The sequence below is a fragment of the Lissotriton helveticus genome, chromosome 10 (genome assembly GCF_964261635.1).
Source record: "Lissotriton helveticus chromosome 10, aLisHel1.1, whole genome shotgun sequence".
NCBI lineage: Eukaryota > Metazoa > Chordata > Amphibia > Caudata > Salamandridae > Lissotriton > Lissotriton helveticus.
Window position 1 is genome coordinate 860,543,256 of NC_136071.1, and position 27,850 is coordinate 860,571,105.

At 43.3% G+C, this 27,850-nt stretch overlaps 1 long non-coding RNA gene across 1 annotated transcript; it reads right to left on the bottom strand.

Annotated features, from left to right (window-relative positions):
* Positions 1-4,258: 4,258 nt before the first annotated feature.
* On the bottom strand, positions 4,259-25,960 carry LOC144784596 (uncharacterized). Its single transcript, XR_013601685.1, has 3 exons — positions 25,757-25,960; positions 15,119-15,182; positions 4,259-4,713 (listed from the first exon to the last, which is right to left on the bottom strand). It is a non-coding gene; the product is annotated as an uncharacterized LOC144784596 (long non-coding RNA).
* Between the last annotated feature and the right edge of the window lie 1,890 nt (positions 25,961-27,850).

Genomic DNA, 27,850 nt, shown 5'->3' on the forward strand with positions numbered 1-27,850 from the left:
ACATCATCGTAATTTTTACAACCCTATGATTGCCCTGTTTTATATCTAACTTTATTGATCAACATATTCAACAACCAATGACAAATGTCAATAGTGGATCGCTCCGACAGGCATAGTATTTCTTCACTCTCCATGTGTTTGTTGGACACGTGACCCAAAACTACATGTAGTGTCAAAGCTACTCCGTCCCACCCCTTTTTCACCATTCCGCTGGACGGCGTCTCCTGAGTCGACTAACCGTGAGTTTCCCTCCCGCCTCCTTATGTTGATGGGGGATGAGGTATCGTGCTAATTTGCAAGCCGTTCATTAACGGATCCGTTTCGCTTCTCGTTTTCTGTCTCCCCGCTCAGCGACCGACGTTGGAGACTTATCGAGCAAGTTTGCTCTACCTGGTCCTGTTTCTAATTGTATTAAGGATCAAGTAAGTGTTTTTCGTCGCATTTGTGATCTCGGACAGAACCCCTGAATGGTTTACCTGAATGAGTGCTTTTCTGTATTTTATTATTGCAGCATCGCACGCACTTCAAACCAGCACACCTATGGTGCCCATTCCGTCCCGACTCAGATTAGTAAGTGCTGTTTCGTTTTTCAGAATAGAAGGTTGGCACGTTACTCTATGTCCACTAACCCATGTTTATATATTTTTATATTTTTTTCCCATAGCGGTCTTGATTGGACTTTTTCTTATGATACAGATACTGATAAATTCTGTCCACGATGTTTAGGATTTGCCATTTCCACAGCCAAGCTCTGTAGTTATCCCAGGCAATCTGCGCTGTGATTTAAGGTGAGCAGTCGGGCACCCGTAGGTGTTGGTCCGGACACCTTACCTAGTCATACCTCTCCCTCGGGATATTTATCCTCTGAATCCTATGGTACTATATTCTATTAATCATTGACACGTATATATTTTTTTTTATAAAATTCCATCCTGGTTCCCCATCTTAGGTTCCATAAGCTGGTATTTTTCCACTGATTTTTACGTTTGTTTGATAGTAGAGGTAGCTGTCTCTGATGAGATTTTCCCTTTCCTTTTCAAGTCCCTTAATGATCTTTGTCCTCTGTTTTAATTTTAATTTCCTGTATAGCTCGCGATTTGGGTTTCGCGGCGGATATTCCCCTACGACTGAGTGGTGCATCCAAGTTCGCACAGCAGAGCCTTTGTGGCCTGTTGCCCATGGTAATTGCGTTTACAATACACCGTGATGCAGTTGTCACGACGTCTTTTAATATAGGTGTAACAATAGTTGTACTTTTGTAGTGATTGTCTAACGCCCCCCTTCTCTTACTCTTTAAATTCTAGATATTGGCGCCCCCTCCCTTCCCGTTGTTGTCCTGATGAAGACCCCGTTTAAGGACCTAACTTGACCTACAATACAGGGGTCGAAACGTCGACGGCTTGTGTTTAAACCCAGACATCCGGTTCATGTCCCTGACAATTCCACTGATGTGGTTCATACCGTAGAATGTCTCCATTGAAAAGTACATCAACTTTGACCTTGAATTTTGGTTGTTGTATTTGAAATGTGCAACTGTTGTATGTCGATATTTTGATTTATCTGATCTAATATGACTACATTATTTTTGTAATTCACTCCTACGAGCACCCCCTTTCCTTTTCTCCCCTTCCCCTCCTCGGGGCCTTTCTAAATTGCTTGATTTAAATCCAGTATTTGTCATTATGTGACATGTCCAGTATTGTTAATAAATTGCAATACTGTGTAAGAATTTCATGAATATATATAATTGTGTTTGACTCTTGTAAATTTGCAAACTTCGTGTTCTTCTTGCGGGGACCCCCTGTTTCACATGTACCACATAACGCCCAGGTCCCCGTGACTGCATGGGTAAAACCCCCTTTTGTGTAATGCATTAGGTATCCTTGGTTTAAGAAGAGAGGTGGAATGAACTCAGTGGCTAAGAAGCAAGCATCTGTCATGTGACAGACTTATTACTGCCAAACATGAGTGCCTAAGCACCATACCTCTTAAAGTGCATGCAGAGTGCGTGCATAAGTACCAGATTAAAAAAACACATTTTTCATTTCCGGAATTGTATCTATTTGTAAAATGTGTCTTCTGCTTGAGGGACTGTAGAAAATAGGCGAAAACCCAGTGCCAAAGCCGCCGGGGAATGACTGTCATTAAAAATGAAATAAGAAAGCAGTACGGTTAAGCGTGTTTACCATAAGTTAACAAGCATTAGCACAGCTAACCCGTTAAAAAAAAATGTAATAACGAAAAAAACGCATTAGGCAGACAAGCAGTTGAGCCTGGAACATGGGCACAATGGGAGAAGAAGGGCAGGCAAGAGCGAGCAGAAAGTGAGAGGAAGCAGAGACAGGGGAGGATGGGAGCAACAAGGAACCTGTGGAGGAGATACAGAATATGGGGATGAGGGAAGGTGGGAGGGAGCAGCTTCAGAGAGGAAGGAGAGAGAGGTGCAGCTGGGAGCTTTAAGGACCTAATAGCCTCCAGACATAATGGGGGAAGAAAGATGGGTGAGAAGGAGCAATTTGAGTGAGGAAAGAGAACAAGCGGCAGCTGGGAGAATATGGAAGCGTTGAGGAGCAGAGACTCAGTAGTGAAAGAGTGAGGGCAGGAGGAAACTGCTGGAGTGAGAAAGGAGAGCACTAGGTGGACGGGGCAAAGAGGAGCCATGGAGCTTATAGATGCAGACACGTGGGAGAAGAGGAGGTTGAAGGACTTGTGCTCCCATTGATTGCAAAAGGCTGAATGCTATACAAATATGCAAAGGGAGACATAGTACCCTGATATCAGCCATGGAAGGATGCAATCATCCAATCAAAATATAGTGAGACCAGAAAACCCATCACAAGAAGACTCATCAAATCAGGTGCAAAGAACTGAAATATACAAGAAAGCCATCAAATCATGGGCTGAGGGGAGCACCAAAGTCCAACCCAAGTGTATGTTAAAATACTGGTAACAATGCATCTTCCACAGACTATTGAAGCTGCTGCAGCACAACCTGAAAAGAGGCTGACGTGTAAAATGGCCATAATCTATGGCGCCTGTCCCATGGAAGTTAAGACCAAGAATTGGCACCACCTGACATTAGGCATAGTTTGTTACTGAATTACAGATGTTTTGTACATGTAGTTTCATTTGTACCCCAGCCTAGCTGCTTTTGGCAGCAGGAATATGGGAGCTATTCAGTGGTCCAGTAGTAAATTATTTTGTCCAAATGCCCCCTTTCAGCTATGCCAAAGCATTGAGGCTCAATTAGTGATAAGGCAATACTTTGCATACCTTGCCTATAGAGTACCATGCATCTTGTTAGTAAGGTGTAAATGCCTGAGTGCTACAAACCTCATATGCTATTGGTTATGGCTTTTCATATATCATGTTGCAAGTGGTGGCCTTGCAAGTGGTGGCCTAAATTAGTTGAGTGTATTATTGTTCAGCTTCTTTGTTGCTTCGACATATGACCATTGTTTGTGACCAGCACAATGAAAAATAAACTCTAGCCTTTTCCGGTGTGAGACTAGGAGAAGACTTAAGGTGATGTTGTTACCACTGATGTAGATGGTTTATTGGAGCAGTAATGAATTCATTTCTCCCCACAGACTTCTGGTTGATGTCACTCTGAGTTAACCATATCCACCCACATCACCAAATATTCTGGAATCAAACATCTGGCAAAATGTTGCATGGAGTAATGTCAACCAGCTTGCTTAATAGTCTGAGGGCTCTTTTAATAGAGACATTAGCGTTGTTCATCAAGTGGATAAAATTATCATCATTCATTATTAAATGGAAAAGTCATGTCATTTGCATGCCTCCGTTTGTTTGTGTACTGTGAACCGTGCCAATTCACCATCGCTTTCCACTAGAGGGTGCTTAAAATTCTTCTGTTATCTTTTATTTGGTACATGGATAGAAATTGCTTGCAGAACTCCACACAAAAAAAGTGATATAGGGCCTGATGTAGATTTCAGCGGATGAGATACTCCGTCACAACGGTGAAGGATATCCCGTCCTCTGAAATATAAATCCCATAATGTCCTATGGTATTTATATTTTGGCAGACGGGATATCTGTCATCATTGTGATAGAGTATCCCGTCCGCTGAAATCTAAATAAGGCCCTTAATGTAATACCTGTTCTAGCTATCAATTAAGACAGACATGACACTGGTCATTATTCTAATAAATGAACTGCATACATACCTTGCGACCGCAGTGAAACGGAGTCAACCATTTCAAATAAATTTCATTTAATCAAAGCCTCCTAGTTCAAATATTGGCCGATGACACTCCATCCATCCAGGAAACAAAGACAGTGCAAAAACAGAAAATAAATACTAAGAATGAAAACAGAAGCAGAGGTCCCCATGATGGAGAGCGGCAGAAAGGAAGCACCGCGGCAAGAGCACGCGCAGTATGAATGGTAAAGATAAATGCTAATGGAAAGCATGGGTAGAATCCAGTTGAAAGAAGAAACACACATAGAAATATTTACTTAAAATATGTACTTGGGATTCAGAAGAATGTTTCTGCTGGTAAATCATCAGTTCAAAGTTTCCTTCAGGTATTTGTTTCCATCGGGTCCGGATCCCCGGTCCACCTGCACCTGGTGTCCCCTGAGGGCCATCCTTCCAAGCGGTACATGACGGTCGCCCAGAGGTTCAACTTGAGTTATGTCAACATCTCAATGGAAGGTCTTCAGTCAGCCGGTGTCACTCAAAGCCTTGCGGTGGAAGGAAAATTACTTGAACTATCATCATGTTCAGAACACTGAGTGAAGTTAGTGTACAGTTTTTTCTGGTTGACATTTTACAAAATAAGCTGCAGGGAAGAAACGCCAGAATTTACATCAAGAGGAAGATGGCTAGGTAGCTGTGTGTACATTTCCAGTGGTCTCTGAACTTTTACGGGAAAAAAAGTACTAAATAAATTAAATATCTAAATGACCGTACTGTTGATTTTGTTCATTGTGTTACATGCTACCACAGTGCTATGAAGCGCGATAGGTTCGAGTCTAGGTGCTATATATGAGATATTAGCGACACAAATATGCTATTTGTAATGCTAAAAACATGCCTTTTCAAAATAGCTGGTCGGTAACAGAAACTGACATTCTTAGGGTCCTACCGCCTACCTTTTGGTTCGACAAAAAAATTGCCAGTAATAGAATGTTTTGGAAAGATGTTTGTTTTGGATCTTTCCCGGACCTCTTGATTTGAGGTGTCAGTTCTGTTTGGCTAGGGCCATGCAGGTTTTAGTCAGATTTTGAAGCCCAACCATCCAGTTTTTTTTCAGGATCAGATAAGAAATTAGTTGTGTATATTAATATTCTATTTTGAAGTCACTATCGGCTAGGTGTAGATGGTTTGTCGTCGTTTAAATAAAGTGCAATATTTAGTTATAGGCCAATGTGGCAGGGTAGCTGATGTAGAAACTGCATACTGAGTGCATAGCTGCATAGGGGTATGGAGGCTGAAAAAGGAAAGTTGGCAGAAGTGGTCATAAACTTTCTGCCATAAACAAACTCAAGGAGAGTGGAACAGTCAATGACCAGCTGCACAGAATTTGTGTGAACAGTAGAAGTAGGCAAAGGGCAGATTAAATAGTCAAAAACAGTTGACTGTCCTGAAAAGTTAAGTGATGTTGGAGGGGTTAGTGAAATCACAGGAAATACTGCTGCAATTCAGTTGGTCTGCACTGCAGGTGGACCTTGCCTTTAGCCTGAGGAAGGAGTTTAGGGTCAATCCTGTTGCTAGAACTCAGGCTGCCTGTACCATTGCTTTACCCACAAAGCAGCCCCCCCTATCCGCGAGGATACATAACATCGGCAATCTCTTTTTTGTTCCTAAGCATATCAAAAAGGAGAAACTGAATGTGTTTTGTTTTCCTTTCTTTCTTCCTCCAGCTTTATACCTTCAGAGCGGCAGGCAGGGTGGGGATGACAGTCTTAAAGCGTCCATTAAAATTATATTTAATTTAGCATTAAAGGTGCAGCACTGTTTGATGGCTAAATTCACACTAACGCATGCTATTTTGTGTGCGTCACCAAATTTTCTGGACAACATTTACATTGGCATGGAATTTACAACGGGCTGATACTTGTCCCAGTGGTAACATTTAACACTTTGATGATATGTTGAAAACTTTTGGTTTCGAGCGGGTGTAATTAAGAATTTGATTCAACCATGAAATGTTCCGCCTACTATAGAGATTGCTGCCCACACGTCTCGGTCACCAAATAAATCACTTTTGAAGGATTTACCGCTGAGCCAGTGGTGGATGTTGAGGGACACCCAGAAGTGGAACTTCTGAAATCATTTCCTGTGAGGGCAACAGCAGACACAGCTGACGTCATGTCCATAGCTTCAATCAGGCTAACAAACCACCCATTGTAACAGCCTAGGACATCCAACGCTCCCAGCAGGTAGGCATGGTGCAATGCAAGCGAGATGTCTTTTTTCTTAAACTCAGATACCGTGCAGGACTATCAGTCGTATGATTCCATGTTAGTTCAATTTAACAACCACCGATCACAACAAGGTTAATAGTGGCATCACTACACCTTATGAGAGTCACAACAACAACCCTACTGCAGTGTATATAATAGCCAAAATACATCTAAAGTGCATGAGTGTCTTAAATACCTATATCAAAACCGTTTTTCTGTTTGTGGCATACCATCAGTTACACAGTACGGACAGTGCGTTAGAACAATAGGAACATTACATCACAATTATCCTGCAAGTAGGATTATATCACTCCTCACCTGTAACTGTACATTACAAAAGACCCTATCATTGGAGTGTAAAATCATAATCATGTAAAAGTAACAAAATAATTCAGACATCCTACCATAGGAATTGCCTCTCAATTGCCATCAGTAGGATCGGTACTTTACAGCTGCCCCGCAGCGGGAACATGACATCACAACCCCTTGTAATAGGAACTTCACAATGCAAATATCCTCCAAACTGAAAAAGAGAGGATGTAGCCTAAAGGTTAGGGCGGTGGACTTCAAATCTGGGGAACCGAGTTCGAGTCTCGGCAACGACGCTCAACATCCTGTGATTCTAGGCAAATCACTTAATCTTCCAGTGCCTAATAAAAATTAATGTGTCCTCATATAACGCAACTGGTGCTCATGTAAAGCACTCTGATACCTGATTTCGGGTCAAGTTCATGCTATATAAAACTTCTCGGGAAAAAAAACTGACCTACAGTTGGGATTTGAATCCCGATATATGATAGCAGGATGATATCAAAAGTGTTTGTCTATGAATAATGTCATAAGGCTTTAGGATAGGAACATACCATCAAAACTGACTTGTCATATGTGTTATATTCACAATCCATCTTGATACAGCGTTAGGGATTCTATTTCCAAATCAATGTCACTTACACAAGCTGCAAAGCTTTGCAGATATGTGGCAAAACATAAAGTATATTTTAGATTATCAGGACTGGACTTCAGGCGAAGTAAAGAGTAAAGTATCTATACAGAAAATTGTATAAAAGAGATATCAGAAGTGGTAGAGAGTCACTAAACCCTTGATATGTAAGTGGTCGCAAAACTTCTCATTGCATGTCAGTATTGTAAGTTCAATGTATTTTAACCTGTGTATAATTAGTTGTCAATAGTTAGGAAATGGTGTTTAACATTGCCAAAATTATATTTTACTATCTGATTTCCACCATCATGGAAGGCCAACTTAAATTAGTTGCTGACACATACTACTTACCATGAACCCGCTGGGAGGTGAAGCAGTGTGCTCCCACATTGGTTTTCTGTTTATAAAGGCTCCCTCGAGCCGGTCGAGCTGACGAGCTTGTGGAGATGCACCTGCGCGCCTTGAGAGGTACCGAGACCCGAGAACACTTTGGCAGCCTGCTCAGCAACCCCGAATACTTGATGCCTAATCTCTGCTGATGACGAATAAAGATCCAGAAACACGTGTCCAGAGATGGCCAGCACAACAGTGTAATTACTCGAGACTTTCCGAAAAGCACACACGCTTGAACTATATTGACCAGAATGCTCAGGGGCGAACCCGCTGGGAGGTGAAGCAGTGTGCTCCCACATTGGTTTTCTACTTACCATGAACCCTGCTGCAAAGGCAAGCAGAATGGAGCATGATGCCCAGTGGTTGTCTACAGAATCTCCCTTAGACTCCTCTCATTAGTTAGAAGTCTTTTTTTTAGATTTGTTGTAACATACTGCATTGATTTAGTATTGCAGCCCTATGGGCTGATGGTTGACAGTCAACCAGAGGACCAAAGGATCAGAGAGTCTGGACAGAATGCCCAGATTGGCAAAATGTTTTGAAGATTCGTGTAGATAATTCTCAGAGTTTGATCTACAGATCACAACAATTAGATACATTAGAGCTAAACTCAGATCCTGGACTGTGGTTGACAGCCAGACAATCTGGAAATAACCAAGTGGTACTTGTTGGAGTATGCATCTTTGTGAGTCAGGGCTATTAGTGTATTACGATTTAAGAACAAGGGAGTCCTCGTCTTTCTTTTGATTTTCCTTCAAGCGCCCTCTTTTGTGTTTTTATACCTTTGGGTTTGTGCAGCTATGTAAGGATCTTATTCGAGAGCCCTTAAAAAGGAGGCCGTAAAGAGGGTTACCAGCTCCATCAGAATTACCAGATCGGTTGATTTATTAGGGGTCCAATATGTTCCTTCTCCAGATTTTCCCTGGACTAAGCAGGCATAATCTTGAGGTAAAACTTCAGAGGAAATGGAGAATAATGATGGGAACTGGTTCAATTGTTCTCAATTTTCATGGCAATACCTAATTTCTTAGGGGATCCTCATTGCCCAAGTGGTAAAGAGAGGTAATTCCCTTCCCCCTAGGATTACTGATGCATCTGCTATTGGCAACTGTGGAGGGTGGCAATATTAGGCTGCTTTACGGCCATGTCACAATGAGAATGTAAGTCTTTCCATTGACATTACAAAATGGAGTTCGATCCAGTTAAGGATGATAGGGGGAGTGATCAATTAAATCAAATACAATAAAGGCCCCCATTGACCATATATCATAGCAATTTATTATTGTGAGTACAGAAACGATTCAGTTAGTGTTTACTAAGCAGAAATCATTTACCCAAATCAGAAATGTTTATTGTCCCATCAACACGTCAAATTATTATTTTTATAGTTAGGCACATAAGTTATTGTTGGAACATATGGACCTTAAATTCAAATACATTTACTGGACTATTTTTAGTACTGAAAAAACATATGTAAACATCGCTCACACAAGACTTAGTAAAAGGAAAATACAAAAGTAAACCAAATCAAAAACACTTTTCACATAAAAAGTGTCCAACATACAAACACATACAGCCCTTAAATCATAATACATTATTCTCTGAAGAATCAGTGGTCCCGTTTGGTCAGGGAATGAAATGTTACATGTGTCCCTTGCTTTTTTTTAATAATGTAGGAGACGTCCTTCTAAAAGAAACTGTCCATCAATGAGCCTCACTCTCCTCAACCATATATGTACGTCAACGGGTTTCAACCTTCTGTAGGGGAATCACTGTTTGTTGTTAAGGCCTTTCTTAGGGCTGAACCTAATTCGTGTAGGACACAAGGGGTAAAAAATAAAAAGCACTGTTGAGTCTTGCTCGATGTGTACATTTAATTGTGTGACTGAAATCAAACGATATTTTTACACACCTCATTATGCCTCTATGCGTAGACCGTCTAAATTCAAAAGTTCTTTATGTGCATGCAGTACCACATGTTAGTGGTCCATGTCAGTATTTTCATTTCCACACCTTTATGGCCGAAAATAATGCATAGCATTTGACTGTATGGGACAGGTCGATATTAGCAGACATTCAAGACTAAGGAATTATCTGCGGATTAGGTGCCTGTAGTCCGTTGCTCTCAGGTTAATTCAACAGCTGCCTCCTGAGCGGTCTGCAAATGATCAGAGAACAGAATCAGTCTTCAAGTTACAATGACACAACCCTAGTATGCTCAGCTGATGCTTAGATTACCTTTCAAGCACCTTCTGTTCACATTTGCTCCAACGATTAAATGCTTGACCCAATCATTTTTGTCTTTAAATTAGCAGTTTAGCGGGTATGAATCCGTTTCCACTGAGTTGTTTCTCCGTCCAGTGGCGTTCTTTTTTTTTAGAAGTTGTGGAAAGTCCAGAGGGTGTGAATCCCGCTTCCACTGGGTTGTTTCCCTGTCAAGAGGTGTTCTTTTTCAGGAAGTTGTGGAAAGTCCAGAGGGTGTGAATCCCGCTTCCACTAGGTTGTTTCTCCTTCCAGCAGCATGCAATCAATGCTCCTTGCTGTATGCCGGACTGTTTTCAAGTTCATTGGCTGTGAAAAAATGCCTCAGGGTCAGGTGTGATTACTGCTATAGGCATCATGGGGAACTGTAGTCTTTTCAAGTTCAGTGCATCTGCCAAGAAAAGTTGTCCAGACTTGCTGTTCCAAGTTCTTACTGTTGCGTCCTCAAGCCACTCAAGTGTATCTGAATACAATTGATCAACACCGGGACACGGATGGGTTTACCAGTCTCTGTATCAATGCATTGTGGGAGATAGTTTCTTGTACAATAAAGTGCTTATCAGGCATTTGTTGCGGACCATATGGATAATGACATTCAATCACTGAACATCCTGACTGTTCATCAAAGAAACTTTGTTCAAATATTGGGGTGTCAGTGTTAGACTGTCACCATTTATGTAAAGAAGTTGCTGGTTTCTGACAACTCATTCAAGCCATTCTCAGTTGTCTTGAGATGCAGAATCATCTGTGCTGTCAATCTCAATCCATCGTTCTCAACATTATTACTTCCATGAACAAGTTGCAGGACTGTCCATTTTAGGCCTGATGCTGTATGGTTTGACTCTCGTAGATATTCTACCATAGTTGCATTCAGTATTTTACCTTTGATTCTAGAGCTGTGTTGCCCAATTCATTTTATTATCTCCTGATTTGATTTTCCTATGAAAGCTTTTCCACATGGGCACAGTACACAATGTTTTTAGTTTTACAGGTAGTAAATTCAGTATGTTTTATAGTGTTCTCGCTGTATCTGAATACATCCCCTTCAATTGTACCTACCCAAGTAGAACAGTTTCCACACTTGTGGTTACCTTTTACTGGCGGAGGTCCTAGGAAGACTTTCCATCTCATATTAACACCCACATTGTATCTTATCAGTCCATTTTTCATAGTCATTCTCTTGCTTGAAGGCAAGATTTAGGAAAGTCTGAACCTTTCTTTTGCTCATCTAGCAACATTAATGGTAAGTCATCATTTAGATTTCTGACCGTTTTCACCTTTTAATGGATGAAAAAAGACATCAAGGACACCTTGGTCTCTCTCCTACCCAGCCCCTGTCAATCACTGCTGGCACTCCCATGCCACTGCATCATTCATGCTGAACATTCAGAAGACTTCTAGCTCTGTCGACAGCATTCTTTATGCATGATGGAGGGCTGGACAAAACAATGGAGATGACAAGGCGGTGGCGTTTAACAGGTGATCACGGATGGTTGCTTCACTTTCATTTAGGCTCCTATGGGGGGGGGGGGGGGTCTTACGATCTGCGGGGGCAATGATTCCCACGAAGGCCTATCACTGTCCGACATTTATAGCAAGCAGCCTTGGTCATTCAGCCCTACGAGATTGTAAGAAAAGATTGAAGTTTTGTGAAATTGGAACTATAACTCTAGAACATGTGATTTTGAACATGCAGGTTTAAAACCCTCAAATCTGTTTTCGTTCATGTCAGTAAAATACCTTCCCATGATTGGGTGTGATTTTCCATTGCTGCCTCCTGCTGATGACGATTTGTTTTGTGATGTAAAAATGTTAAATCATTTTTTGAGCACATCAGTTTTAAAGAAAACACATGCTTTTTGTAAATAATTCAGCAACAGCTGGATGCTTTCCCCAAACTGCAAAGGTAAATTCGGTAATGTTTGATTGAGTCAGGGGCAATTAAATCTATTCAAAAAGGAAAACACTTTCAAACACTTAGGGGCCGATTCCGATCTGGGTCGGATAACTCTACGACCGAGCCAGATCCAGAGTGTTTTCCGACCGAGCCGGACTCCTGCAGTCCGACCGAGCGAGTAAACTGCGGCTGCATGCTGCCGAACTCAGTTCGGTCGGACTCCCATAGAAGTCAATGGGAGCCGGTCGTACGACTCGTACATGGACTCCCATTGACTGAATGGGTACGTCTTGCACAATGGCGCCCCCTACAGTGGGTACGCATCAGTGCCATCTGAACCATACATGCCTGTGTTGGGGACACCCTTGGCTCTCACTCTGTGTCCGAGTCACGAGGCTGCGGGTGACAGGGGGTCCGATGTGGACCCCCAAAGGCAGCTTCCTGGACGTTTTGCGAGCAGGGAACTTCGGCTTGATCCGGCTGTCCAACGCATGCATCGTACTGGCTCGATCAGAATTCACCTCCATTGCACGGCACGGTTTGCTTACGGACGAGATGTACGGAGCGGGCGTACCCGAAAACGACTCGGTCGGCGATTTCGCGTTTCTTGCATCGTACTTGCTCGCTCGTACAGCTGTACGAGTCGGGCAGAGAATGCGCGTACGGCTCGTACTTTTTACATCCGGATCACGTTCAGGGGCATTCCGAGCGAGATTTGAATCGGACCCTTATTATGGGAGTAGCGGAAAGAACAAATAACAAATAGTGCTTTTATCAAGTTCTAAGCCCCACTTGCCAGATTAATATGCCTTGTGAAATGATATGGTTCAAATACAAAAAGTTAAAGGGTCTGCATAAACTAAATTGTTCTCTATGCAGAGGGCAAAATTCCCATTTGCCCTAATCACTAAACCATTTTGGTATTCTCCAAAAAGTTTTGTTGGGAAAGGGCTATGTTAGGGTTGTTCAACAAGTAGGTACAGTCATTAAACGTTTGTGAGATTGCTGGATATTTGACGTTCTTCCCGTATGTTTCGTGCCACATCCTTCAGGTGTTTTGCACCTGGTTTGGACTGTTTTTGCAGAAGAGAGAAAGCAAATATGCCTTTGCTATTGAGTGTTTCTTGGTATTACTGGATCCCTGACTTTCTTGAAATCTTAAATTCAGATTATAATTGGCAGGATGAAATTTTTACCACCTCCGTAAATACCAACGGGATGCACAAAACTCCTCCAAGGTTTCCTCGTGAGATGCATAATTTGGGGCATCCCATACTCAACTCTGCATGTATAGGATTTACAGCATCTTTTACCTGATAAATTGTGGCAGGTAGGACCTAACAAAAATCACTGATGGAAAAAAGTGGGACGGGGAGTGGTTGTTTCCTACACAAATCAAAATTCTGCCCCCTGATTGCACCCGTAAACCTCAATTGTGTTAGTGTGATCTACTGGTAGAGAAAAACTGTGTTAGTTAGAGCTGGTTTCCCACAAATGAATGCGGGAGGGGTGCAAGTTGGCAAAGTTTTTTTCTTAAAAAATGTCAGAGTTTCTCGTAAAACCTTGAAAAATATCCAAAGGTTGCAAAGTTCCACTTGAGTTGGACTTTTGCATGAAATTCAGGACTATTGCAAATTATTTCCAGACGAATGCAATTTGTTTTTTTTCTCTCATGGTGAGAAGTTAAGCAAGATATGCGCACACTTACAAAATAATTGCAACAGGTTAGAATGACGCCTTTGCAGAGTACTAGAAAGAAAAATGTAGGAAACCAAGACCACAAGAGGAAACAAAGCAAGTGTTCAGCTAAAGGAAAACTGGGAAACTATTCAAGCTGCTTGATGCCAGTCACTGAAGACTCCTTGGTTTCACGCTCGCATAATAAAAACGTTGCACATCTTTATGTATGATCTACAAAACCTGCAATTTTCACATGAAAATTTGAGTAACTGAGAAGTCAGGTTTGTTAAAAACCTACAACAGCAGCAGGAACCTGTTAGCATTCTGCCCAACGTGTTTGACTGCAGCTGATTACAAAAACAATATATTGACAAAGGGACTAATGGAATTCAGTAATAATGACTAAAGGTAATTTAATTAATAACAAGAAACCATCATTTAGAGCCCTCTCTTAATTGCTTCAACATAGACAAAGCTAATTAGAGAAGTGCATGAAATGCCCACTAGATGAATACATCCTGTTAAAATCTGTACAGTATAATGCTTAAAAATGAAATACACTCACAAAAAGCTTGAATGGTTGGCTTTGCCCGGCATGTATTTCTCTTTGCAGTACAAAAATACATCAATTTGAGAAGCGTGTTGTAAGGCATAAGAAATTATGCAAAATGACTATTATTTGCAAATAAGAGGCAAGCAGGGTTTGCTTAGCTGAGAATGGATCCTGGCTAGGAACTTATTTTATCTGTGCTTGCATGGAGACGATCGTGGCCTAAGCAATAGAGTGCATTAGTATAAGAGACACAGGTGCAAGCCTTTATCGAACAGGCCACAGTTCAGGGCTGCACTGGACACTAAAATCTTCCCTAGCAAGAATGTTCAAATCACCCCATTCTGCACAAGCCAGTTGCAAAAATAGGGACATGAAGAAGTTCATGTTTGGCTCATGGCAGCCTATGTGGATCTAAAATAACACCAGCCTGCTACCAACTGTGAAAATATAACAGTGGGAGAATAGTCAACGCGCCCCCTTCAGAATTTGTAGCTTTGGAGTATGGAGAAAGGAGAACACTAACACATAAATTAAAGCAAATTGGGGAAGCGTGCATTTTATGCAAGCAGAGAGGGCCAGATTTGCCATGCACTTATGTTGTCTTCGTGTCATGGAAGATGACGCAAGGCAATGCAAGTGCTGAAGCGATATTTACAAAGCCATACAAATTGAGATTTGTGTGACTTTGCATCACATTACTGCTGCAGATTTAGGCACTGCAGCTCCTTGCACTGCCTTGCGCTACCATGCATTGGGTAGGTATACATGGGTGAAGCATGGGTGTTCACATGCATCTACCCATGTATTTTGATGCAAACCCATATTTAGTAAAGTCAGTAAGTTTCCTTTTTTCTTCCACTTTACATGCGTGCGCTGAAAGAGAAATACGCCTCTTAAGAGTCCTTCCTTTACAAAAACAATAAAAAAAAGTTTAAAGAAAGAAATTAAAACGTACCTACTGAAGAACTGTAACCTTCAATCTCAGGGGTCTCACCAATACAAAGAACTTGGCACAGAAGCTGAAATATGAAAAGACATCTTTATTAAACTTAATTAAGTGAGACTACGTCACACAGGAGCCTTTGCAACTGAATGAGGCAGTCTAAAGAGTACAGAACACAGAGGCCTTTTATATGCTTAGGGTTACATACTCAGCACAAAAGAAATGGGCAGTCCTAGCTTTTGCAAGCATGCAACATACCTAATATGGTCATACAAGATCTGCAAAATATTAGCCAATAGGAAGACATTCAGATCAAGGCATCATGTAACCAGAACGTCCCCCTTAAGTGTGTTTCTGCCCAACCCATAAGTCAATAAACTACAGCACCTATAGGTCAATCAGTAATGGCAGAACATGTCTGTATGCAGTTAGGCCAGCTGGTGTCTGAGATTGATTTCAAAGCAAGGACAGAGGGGGGTTTTCAATACGTTGCAGTCCAAAGGGCAGAGACACTTCATGAATAGAGCAGCCTGTGTAAAGGCAACACAAATTGATGACAAATGTAAGATGGAGTCAAAATTAAAGAACCTCACTACTGCGATGGCTGCTGCCTTGCTCCCAATCCTCGCATCCTTGTCAGAAGCCTGTTGCACACTGCACAGGCTCCCAGCTCCCAATCCCAGCGATGCTCACATGCTGGGAATGCTCTTCCCAGTATGTGAACCCAGCATGTGAGCAGCGCTGAAATTGGTCTGAGCACCTCGGTTTGGTGCTCAGACATAGACTGGGAGCCCGTGTTGGTTTCTCCACCCAGCTGCACAACACAGCTCAGTGGGGAAAGGTTAGGGCGCATGGCGGTTTGGCCAGCTCCAGAGGACCGGCCAAACCGCCATCAGCACACTTTGCAGCGCCAACCACTCCCCCCACCTCCCTGGTGCTGCAGTGTCAGGATGGGAGGCCACGCCCCTCCCTCTGCTTGCAGCCTGGGAGGCTGAAAATAAAATGATAATAACGTTTTATTATCATTTTATTTTTGTCCTTTGCCTCTGCTGGCTTCCAGCAGGGGGGCGACGCTCCTCCGCCATAATGGAGGAGCCCCTACCTTCAACTGTATGCCCCATATTCCACAGCTCATGAAATACATGAGTGGTGTAATAAAGAATTGCATAGTAGGCCTCAGTGAAATTGGCAGAATTTTCTGTGCACAAATTACATAAAACTACACGTTCCTGTGCGAAACGCCGGTATGGCTTTTGCGCTATATTTCAGTATGCCAAATTTGGATGCGAGGACGTTTTGCGCCGAAAAGTAATGTAAAATTGTGTTTGATATGAGTAGCAGATTCTCATATTCGGTCCATTTGACTTTTTCATCATAGGGCAGTAACATATTTGATGCAAAAGACTTTTCTTTGCACTATTTCAGCCTCTTATCTCTGGAAGTTTAATAAAAAGAATCAACACAGGAAATTTGTGATGCAGAATAGCTCAACAGGCATCCAGGAAAAACCATAAGTTACTCTGTTTCATGATATTATGCAATATTTATAAGAACAAATCATAGACACTATTTTACTGGGGCAAAAAACATTAATTGTAGAATCCGCGTTAGACTATTTTTTACTGAATGTTCAAACATAACAACAAAACCAGTAATTTTGGAAGTGCTGATTAGGAAAAGACAGCTTTAACCCCTAAATCTTATAATTGCTGTTTGGAAACAGGTTATTAAATGTCAGTGTGTTATGAAACTGCAAACAGCGGCAGAATGCTCAGCCCTCGGGCCCCGCAGACCTGGAGAACCGCAGTCATTGCTACAGGCCCAAGAATCACAAATTTGCTAGCATTCGCGACAAGAATTTGCAATTCTATTAAGGACACGGAGGCGAGGATTATGCTTCTCAATCTTTACTAGAAGCTCACAGCAGCCAATGAAAATGCTTGCTTTTCATTCCAATAAAACGTTAAACTGCATATCCCATCATGCTTTACACATAACCACGCCCCTATAGTCTATAAGAGGCCTTAGCCTGCCGCCATCTTCCTCTTTCTTGCGGCGAACAGCTCCAACCGAACTTTGTAACTCCAGAACTCTTCCAACGGGAAGAAGAAACAACCTCAGGCGAACCATCTCGTCATTCTTCGAGGCTCAGTCACCTTTATTATCAGAACCTGAAAGAAAGGATAAAAGACCGTAACCACCGTAACCATCTGGGTGGGCAAGCATTTTATAATGTCATATACAATGCCGGGTGGGATAATCCTCGCCTCCGTGTCCTTAATAGAATTGCAAATTCTTGTCGCGAATGCTAGCAAATTTGTGATTCTATGTCAGGACCGGAGGCTTCTGATTATGCATGTTTAACGCTTATTGAAAACAACAGAGGTAATATCCCCCACCGGCTTATAATAATACGTTTGGAAGGTCGATTCCGACGACCAATCTGCACATTGCATAATATCATGAATGTTGGATCCCAACATGAACGATTTCGACGCCATCGCACCCCTGACAGAGTGCGCACCAAACATGGTGATGTCAATGCCAGCTTCTTCCACCACAAAACGAAGCCATCTGGCAATGGTGGCCGCAGCCACAGCTTGTGTAAGGCTATCAAAAGCCGAGAACAGCCCTGAGGCCGAACTGCCGCAGTACATACCTCATAAGTCTTTAGACATTGCACGACACATAATTTTTCATTTTCCTGAAATGCATTATAAGATACATGTGTAGACAATGTTTTAGTACGCCTAAAAATCTGAAAAGAAACTCCTTCCGGAGTAAATACTCTACCTGTCAAGTCCAGTGCTCGCACGTCCGACGATCTCCTACATGCTGACAGGCAAAACAACATGGCCAGCTTGGCCGAAAGCTGTTTTCTAGAAAGGTCCTTGTTAGCCGGCCATTCGTCCAACAGGTCTAAAACTCGCTTAACATCCCACAAACCAGAGTACTTAGGTTTAGGGGGATGCTCAACCCTAATACCCTTCAACAACTTGCACACGACAGGGTGCATACCAATTGGTCTCCCATCCAGCTGAACATGACCCGCGTTCTGTTTGATTACCTGTGACATCGCCCTTGGGATCAGCAGGAAGGGGGGGGAACGCATAATGAACCCCCACTGACCAGTCCTGGAGAAAAGCGTCCATCGCCTGAGCCAACGGATCCGGTCTCCAACTGAAGAACCGAGGGATCTGGTAGGTCAGCCTTGATGCAAACAAGTCCGTCTCGAACTGACCCCAAATGCTCTCCAGCCACAAAAACATCCTCGGGAGCAACTGCCAATCGCTGAAGTCCCGGAGGCACCTCGAGTTCCAGTCCGCTGCCTGATTGGACTGGCCCGGGAGATATTCCGCAATGACCGAAATCTGGTTGCGGAGGCAATAATGCCAAAAGTCTTTGGCTATTCGCACAAGCATGGACGACCTCGTGCCTCCCAACTTGTTGATGTACCTCACTGCCGAAATCTTGTCCAGACGCAGGAGGGTACAACAGGATTTCTGCTGTGGGGGCAACACCTCACCGCGAACGACCCCGCCAGTAGTTCCAGACAATTGATATGGAGAGAAAGTTCCTCCGGGGACCAACGTCCTCCCGTGGAGATGTTTCCACAACGCGCGCCCCAGCCCCAACGGCCGGCGTCGGACTCTATCGTGACTTCCGGAAGGGAACCGAAGATCGCTCGACCATTCCAAGCGTCGACATGTCCCAACCACCATTGCAACTCCGTCCTCACCTCTTGCGTGAGGGGAATGCTGTCCGAATACGAGAGACCCTTCTGCAGGTGTCTGATCTTCAACTGTTGCAGGGCCCTGTAATGCAGCGGGGCCGGGAAAATCGCTAGTACCGAAGACGCTAGAATTCCCACCATTCTCGCCACCGCTCTCAAGGAGACAGACTGACTGCTCAGCAGTTTCCGGATCTCTTTCTTCAGATCCCGGAGTTTGTCCATCGGAAGGCACAACTGGGCCATCCCCGAATTTACCGTGAAACCTAGAAAGTCTATAACCTGTGAAGGAACCATGACCGACTTCTTGGTGTTTATAACAAAACCCAGATCCTGTAAGATAGTCGTGGTCAGTTGGAGGTGTCGTAAGAGATGCTGCCGACACTGGTCCACTATCAGAATGTCGTCGAGGTATATAATGAGACGAATACCTCGCTCCCGAAGGTATGCCACTACCGGCTTCATCACCTTGGTGAAGCACCAAGGAGCCGAGGAGAGCCCGAAAGGCAGAACCAAATATTCGTACCATCGGCCTCTCCATTGGAATTGAAGAAACCTGCGGTGCGGGGGAACTAAAACCTGCGGTGCGGGGGAAATATCGGAATATACAGATACGCGTCTTTCAGGTCCAGCCGGACCATCCAATCTCCCAACTGCAGTAGATCCGTTAAACGATGGATGCCTTCCATCTTGAAATGGTTGTACGTCAGGAAATGATTGAAGTCCCTGAGATTCAACACTAGTCTGTTTCCACCCCATTTTCTCTGGATTACAAAAATGTTGCTGCAGAAACCGTGAGGGCAGCGCGTACTTGGTGCCATCGCGCGCTTCTGCAGCAAGGCCGCTATCTCTTCGTCTATGAAACTGGCCTCTAGTCGGGAAAAATGGAGAATTGGGGTTACGCTTGCCTGAATAGGACGTGAGTAAAACTCCAGGTGAAAGCCCTAAACTGTCTGCAAGACCCAAGCGTCCTGTGTAAGGTCCACCCACTGCCCCAGGCAGTACTTAGTCCGACCCCCCAGAGGAAGAAGGGAAGTATCTGACAGTCTCACCTGAACTCTGCTGGTGCTTGAACTTTCCCCGGCCCTCTCCGGTTTGATATCTGTTTTTGGTGAACCTCCGACGGGAGGGGTAGAAGGTTCCTCCTTGTGTTGAGTCAAAGTCATTTCTGCCCCTTCCGAAGTCGCCTCTGTGGGGCCCAGGAGGACCTCCTCGGCCTGACGAGCGACCCCCGCCTCGTCCGGCCCTGTGAAAAACACCCTGGCTGCGGGCGCGCTTGAAGCCCGACTGGGCCTTGTCCAATGCCGTAAAGGTACCGACATATTTGGAGACGTCCATGACGAACTTGTCACCAAAAAGAAGACCTTCTGCAAGGGTTCCCGGATCCGCGTCAGCGAGCTCCGTTAGCTTCGAATCCATCTTCATAAGCAAAGATTTTCTTCTCTCTGCAGAGACGGCGCAGTTTGCGTTGCCCAGACAACATATGGCTCTCTGGGCCCAACCAGCTAGCACGTCTGGATTCATGATGACAGAGGTCTCCTTGGCCACAAAGGCCATTTCTAGGATCTTTGCCAAGGGGCCGATGGCATCTAACATTTTGTCCTGACACCCCTTCCATGCACCGTCAAGGCCCCTCTACGGGTCCTTGGTGAACTTCTTCAGAAAGGTGAGCAGGTTAGGGTCAATCTCCGGTGTTTCAGCCACCTGATTTGGGATTTCAGGTCTAGGGCACTCTGAACGCAGACGGTTTCTTACTTCCCGAGGGAAGGACATACGCAAATTGTCGTGAATATAAGCTGTGACCGCAGCAGGCGGCATCCAAACTTGCGATCTGGGATGTACAATTTCCAGTGGATCAAAGGTGAAAGGCGTATCCTCCGGCGCGAGGCTCCTGGGCTGCGCCGCCCTTGCCTTCTTTGGAGGGTTGCGCTCCTCTGAGGTGTCGGTGTCGGTGTTCGTGCCAGTATCCGTGTCCGTGTCTGTGTCATGGACCCTGCGTTTAGCTGTGGCCTTGGCCCCAGCGTAAGAATGGTCCGCCGTGTCCGGCAGGGTAGCAAGAGCCTGCATGTGAGGCCAAGTGGCAGAGTCCCCTGAAGGACCCGAGGTGGACGCATCACCCTTCTTCTTCTGGGGATTGGTAAAGCCATGTCTTTCGGCAAAACCCTCTAGTTGTCGTCGGATAGGACGAAGGGCTGTGGCCAGTGCCTGGTGCACCGTCTGAGGAACAGTATTTTCCATTGCCCTGTTAACAGAGGACTGGACCGAAGCGTCCAAAGCACTGACAAGGTTGTCCTCCAAGGCAGCCGACTGCCTGTTCACAAATTCCTCCTCCTCATAGTACCCCTCATGAAACCGCTCTTCAGACATTCTGATGCACTTGTGATCCTGACAAGGTTGAGTTTATACACACCAGGTACAAGGAGGGTCAAGGGGGGGGGGTCAGCCCACCAAGCACACAAACTACTACTACCCTCAACCCCCTCAGCAAAGCTGTAGTCAAGCGGGCCAGAGACCCAGGCCACTGCAATACCTTGAGCGTGTGCGCGCTCTAATCGGCCTATTTTGTAATTTACTACCTCACCAGGCGATCAGAAAGGCAGAGGGATCCTTCCTAACACTCCGACGTTGAAAACGCGATTGAAATACAAACGGGTTCGCGCCGCGACGTGCAGCCCAAACGCGACTGAATCCTACCAAAAAATAGCCCAATTCAGCGCGATTTGGGGCGCACGTCGCAGCCGAGAGCCACCCGGCCTGAATACGCGTCAGCGGCGATTAGGGAAGCCGTCTGCGCCAGCGCTAAGCGCGCAACACTACGGGGGATACCGGGCTCAGCAGGCTCATTAAAGAAACACACAGGCCTCCGTCTGCCTCCGGTCAACGACCGAGCTACCCTCGCGCCTAAGCAGCGCGCTCAAGCCACATGAGGAATCGACAAAGCGACGGGCACAAAGGTGCTCCGCCAAGCACCGCTACTCCCCCTAACGAGGTAACAACCTCCGTAAGTACAATAAATACAGCGCAAGCAATACGCAATATTTGGCTACATGTACAGTGTCATACAAGCAAAATATACAGTGTCAATCAACAACAACTCCACATAACACGTGCAGTAGAAACACAGAGGGAGTAAACAAGGTGTACTTAGCTCTGTGAGCAGCAAAGAAAGAGGAAGATGGCGGCAGGCTAAGGCCTCTTATAGACTATAGGGGCGTGGTTATGTGTAAAGCATGATGGGATATGCAGTTTAACGTTTTATTGGAATGAAAAGCAAGCATTTTCATTGGCTGCTGTGAGCTTCTAGTAAAGATTGAGAAGCATAATCAGAAGCCTCCGGTCCTGACATAGAATTAAGGGGCATCTTCAGACACTGCTGCTGAGCGCAGGACAACTTTGTCCTAAACCACCAGCACGGTAGTATTGGCAGCCTTACGTGTGTAGGTGTTGGTGAGTGGCATTTGGGCATGTCTGCAGTAAAAGGTGTTGGAGACATTAAAACGTTTCAATGGCAAATTTTTATTTGGAATTTGTATTTCCATAGTGTTTACTTGAAAACAAAAAAGGAGAGGGTACAATATAATTTGGTAAATTTTGACAAGGTAAAAGAACTAACAGAATGAAAGAAAAAAACAACTGAGAGAAAGATGTTGAAAGAAAAAGAACAATTAGAATCAATAAGAAACCATGGCCCGTTTATTCTAATCAAGTTGTTATAATTTGCATACCAACTTTTCGCTACCTTAACAATAGGTCGGGTTAAAAAATGAGCAATGGGCGGTCGCAGAATAAACTGCTTAATTATTATTCCTTAGACATGTCGCAAATTCAAATTCTGTTGATTGGCTACATTTACAAGGATAGTGACCTACAAGGGACTGCAGAGCACCATCTCTATGATTGTTTTGAAAGTGGAGAACTTTTTTTTAAAGCAGTCAGAGTTTTTTAATAGAAACAGGCTGCTTTACAAAAAAGTTTTTAGATTTTGAGTAACTTCATTGCGAGTCGGTTGCTATCCCCTGAACGGCTCCTTACCCACTGAACCTGGCACCCCTATTTCCATAGGGGAAATGTCCAAAGGGGACCCCTTTCCCTTTGCAACTCACTTACCATCCCAAATTTGGAACTGTTAACTGATCAATGGTTTAGGATTGGAATTACGGTTGCAAATCAATGATACATCCGGTTCAGAATCACAACTTGACTGATACAGGCACTTTCTAAATTGCGACTCAGTAACCATTAATCCATATAGAAAGTTGGAAAAACTTTGATATTTTAGTAGTCTGATTGTGGGTACTGCCATCCAGCATCCCGTAATTTGCAGTTGCAGAGAAAGTACTATGCCCTTTTTATAATAAAAAGGAGTTGGACACTTTGTGTCCATTTTACAAATTCATGTAAGAGTATGTAAAAGAGTATTGCTGTACTGCTAGTTCTCTTACTCAGAAATCCTTCTGTGAAGTTGCACCACTGACTTGCAGTGAGTTCATGTTACCAATCAAGTTTACCCCTTATAGAGGATCAAGCACATGAGCAGCAAATTCTTTAAGAGTGTGCCCTCTGTAACAGCAATGGACACCCAAGTAGAGCTGAAAATGTAATCCCGCCACATGGGTTTGTAGTGGTCTGTGTCGGGCTGGGTCACTGCAAGCAATTTGCAAAGCATTTTTCAGTAAACCACCTGGATGACTGTTTTAAATAAAATGGGGAAGAGATGCTGTGTTTTTGGAGTAATGTTGTAGGTGGAATTCAAGAATGGCTACATGTGAGAGTGATTATGGCTTATTTAACGCTAAAAAGATCTGGACGGTCCCAAATCTGCACAGACGTTGCCGAGCTCAGGTCAAAAAAAGTGCAGCCTATTGTCTGGGGGGAATCCACAGAACTATCCCATGGAGGAGTTAATTTGTGGCTCTGTTTTCAAAGTGTTTCCTCAAGCCGTTTCTAAGGGAGACCACTTTTCGAAATTGGGACATTTTGTTCCACTTTAATCAAACCCTTTGAAGAAGATGAGTGACATCTGAAAATGAAGAATAAATTCAGCCATATCGAAGACAGGGAGCTTGGCCACTTGCCTGTGAACAGAGGTAGTTTGAAGCCTCGGAGTAGCTGTAAGTTAGTGGTTAGAATATGCAGCTAACGTTAATAGCAGCTCCATAGTATTATTACATCACATTGTTGTGTACAAATCAGATATATTGTATTATTTTGCAAAGTTGTAAAGGCTGACAGCCTGCACTTTGCAGTTTTTAAAAGGGTACACCAGATTCACGAAACATAGCTTTTTTGTCTTTTTTTAAAGAAAACAAAACCTACAGTACAATAGAAACGTTCCAATTTCCACACATGGCCACAGCAGCTGCTTACCTAGTCTTGGGTACTGCTTGTTCCTCCTCTGTTCCCAGAAGTCCAGTTACAGGAATTTTAAATTCCCTTTCATGTATTCCGGGGATCAGGGAAGTCCCCCGGGATCAGGGAACGGTGAAGCAACACAACCATAACAAATCCCTGATTACAAGTAACCTGTGGGCTGGTTAATCTACTTCATCTATCTAAGTCCATTTTAGTAGTGTTAAGGTTCTGGTTTTCCTGCAAAGGAACATATTTGCTGATTTGGGGGTTAAGAATGGATCTTGATAGATATTTGAGAATTGTAATCTTAAGAGTCCATTTCGGCTAATTTTTAATTCAGTATGTACCAACTCTCTATTCTATATCTTCTTTTCTGTTGTTTGTTTTTAATGTCTTATTACTTAACAAAGGTAATTATTTTATTGTAAATAAAATATTATTTTTCGTTGCCTTTAAGCAAAGAGTTTTGGAGTTTGTTAGTTAGCCGATTAAATCTGCAGAGGAAAATTCACAGTAGCTCATAACATCATTAGGTGATGGAGGATGTTAGTCCCTTTGAGAAAAGAAAAAAGCATTTCTATACTACCCGTTCACAAATTACAAATAGTTTAATATTAAAAACTAGAGTCGGCGATTTTTGGTGCGCGAAAATCAGAACGGGTATAAACTGAAAATGTGCTTAGAGAGGTCCTATGATATTAGCTTGCACTTATTATTGAATTCGATATTAAGATTATTTCTGAAAGTAACAGATATACCTCTTAAAACGCTCACATTGTTTCACCTGGGTTCCTTGAGAGTAAAAACAAGACAATTTTATTAGAAATTATATTTTTGGGACCTTGAAGTGGGAATGTCCCTTCCTGAAGAGTGACACATGCGGTGAACTAGTTCTACACTCTACAGTTCCTTGAAGGCCATTTGTTCAGCTGTGATTTTCTTGCAGTGGACTGCGGCGGTTCGAACTTAACCATCCAAAATTGCAAAATATTCTAGAAGTAGGCAGACTCTGTATCTCCAAACCTTCAGTTCTGTCGCTCTCCCCAAGGAAAAGTTCAGTGTTTCTACTCCATGTGCATCACATACAAGACAGCAGGCGTATGCAATGTTCTCTGTCTGATAAATTCCTCCCATTTAAAAAATTGAATATGACTTCTGCGTTGCACAACTTTGATATGCCTACAGAACAAAATAAGGAAATGTTTTAAGGACAAAAATAAAAATTCTAGGCCTTTTCCTAAAGCAACTAGTTGTGTGTAGTTGATGGCCATGTTTCAGTATTACAATAAGGGAAACTAAGCTCCTTCTGTGATACCAATTGCACTTCAGTTATTGAAGTACATGCACATTCAAATGCGGGGATTCCTTGATTTATATAAATACATGCCCCAGGAATACCAAGACTTTCTATCGGTCGAGTGCATTTTTCCATTGGAAAAAAAAACATAACATGACAAAAGAACATAATATTTAGGTTTTGGCAACAGATATTTTTTACCCAACTCAATGATGTGCATCATATTAAACTTAGAGGATGAGTGGCTGAGTGCTCCCGGCAAGATTCTTACCTGTGTGGGTCAATTGGTTCACTGAGCGACCAGACCAGATGCTGGACACCCACATTTCACAAAGGGTTTGGGGAGTTTCAAGCATGCACAAGGTGGTCTACATTTTTGGTCTATGTGCAGATCTGTACAAACTTTGAGGATGTGTCATGTCTTCAGCAGGCCAATGCCACACGAGCTCCGCTGGCGGGGTGAGGTATACATTGTTCAGACCTATTAGAAATCAAGACTATGTTATTGCCAAACACTGGACTACGCAATACATAAAGCAATTTCAACTTAAGGCATTGGTGTGCATAATGTCAGTACATACGTTTTAGAACTGTGGAGTTATGAGACAATCAACCTACGACAAACTGAACTGTGGTGTTTTAAAGGATGCCCAAGACGCCTTTTTAGTACTACTGGAAGCACCAGGCTCGGGATGTTACAATTGTCAATCCTGGAACACCAACACATGGACTTTTGTTTTGGCTAACATGTTTTTTTGCCTGAATTTGAAGTATAGAAAAGAGTTTTCTGAAAAAACCAAGCTTGAGAAGATACGACTTGCTCACCACGCACCCAGAACCTTGTAAAATTCTATGCCAGGGTAGAGGCCTGCAGATTCTTTGCTTGGCCACAGTTTTCTAACCACAAAAAAGAGGGACTGCCTTGTCCCTTTTATTGCACCCAAAGATGAACTGCAGCAAGACCATCTAAAGTGGCACTGACAATTGGAAGATTTGAGGATTTTATGAGAAAAACATGTTAGAGAAATACTGCTAACCATAACTTAAAAGGAGGTTGGCCATGAGTATAACATAAATATTAAACATCATCAGGTTAAGCGAGATTAGTAGCTGCAGGAGAACGCCGCATATAAATAACTTTTCTTGTGTTCTGAGTGGTGGCAGTAGTTCTGCAAAGCAGTCAAGCAAAGCAGGGTGTTTCTACAGTGTGAAATACTGTCAACGAAACCAGCAAAATAACTGGGTTGACAGTGACATCACCTGTTATCAAGTGTAAATCTTCAGTAGGATGGGCAGGACATATCTTCTGTTTTCTGAACCCTTTGCTCAGCGGAAGGCCGAGAGAGAACACCCATCCAAAAATAATTGAATCTTCCTAATAGCAGGGTTGTAATGTGTATTCCAGGGTAAGACACGTTTCAAATGGAATAAAAACTGGTGGGTTCATTTGGACATAGGCAGAGCTATATATAAATGTAAATGATATTTAAATGAATTATAATTTGTTAATTAGGAGGGGTCAGAACTGGTTTTATTTAGCTCTTTCATCAATATGGGTACTGGAGAAGAATTAATTAATGTGTGCAAAACATGGTGACTACAGCTGGCATTTCTTCTTGGATTCGCCCTGGATACATAACCTGAGGCAACCCAGCAGGATCTTTTTGTTCTATGGCAAGAACAGGTTCATGGAGGAAAATTGTTTGAACGCTTACCAAGTGGGTTGTATGTGACTCCCACTGTGCCTGCTCTGTTTCTGTTTATCCTGGGGCAAGAGAGATTCCTGCTAAGTGAGTTTCAAGTGGCACTAGCTTTTAGCCAAGTGTAGACTGAGTGGCGATCACTAGCAGGAGTGTGCCCGGTTACGTACTAAGGGTACCGTGGGCCCAAGCGCAAGCAAAGAAAGTGTCCACCCTTCTCCCTGGTAGAGTGCAGCTATAATTTCAGGGCAATGGCCCTCGGAGCCACCACACCTGCGCTACTAATGATAACTGCTGTGCCTGGTAAAAATATTATTTATGTGTGCAAAACTCACAATTTTCGTCTTCGATTACTTTTACAAGATTTTTCCTTAAGGAATGTAGTGTTATTTTTTTGCTAGCAGGAGCCTGATTTGAGCAGAAAAAGTCTCACTGGGAGAAATTTCCTTCGGGAACAATCTCCTGTCACAATGTTGTGAGATTTTTATTGGATGAGGGATGTTGTTCCGTGACCAGGTTACACGAGATACCGGCATTTCACCTTTTACACCGTTTGCATAATTCTGCACAATTGCATATTGTGAATTTACACAACGTCTCACCCCGTTTGCTAATTACTATGCTCCTGAGTACACCAGGTAGACCCCACCAGCAGCAGAGCTTAC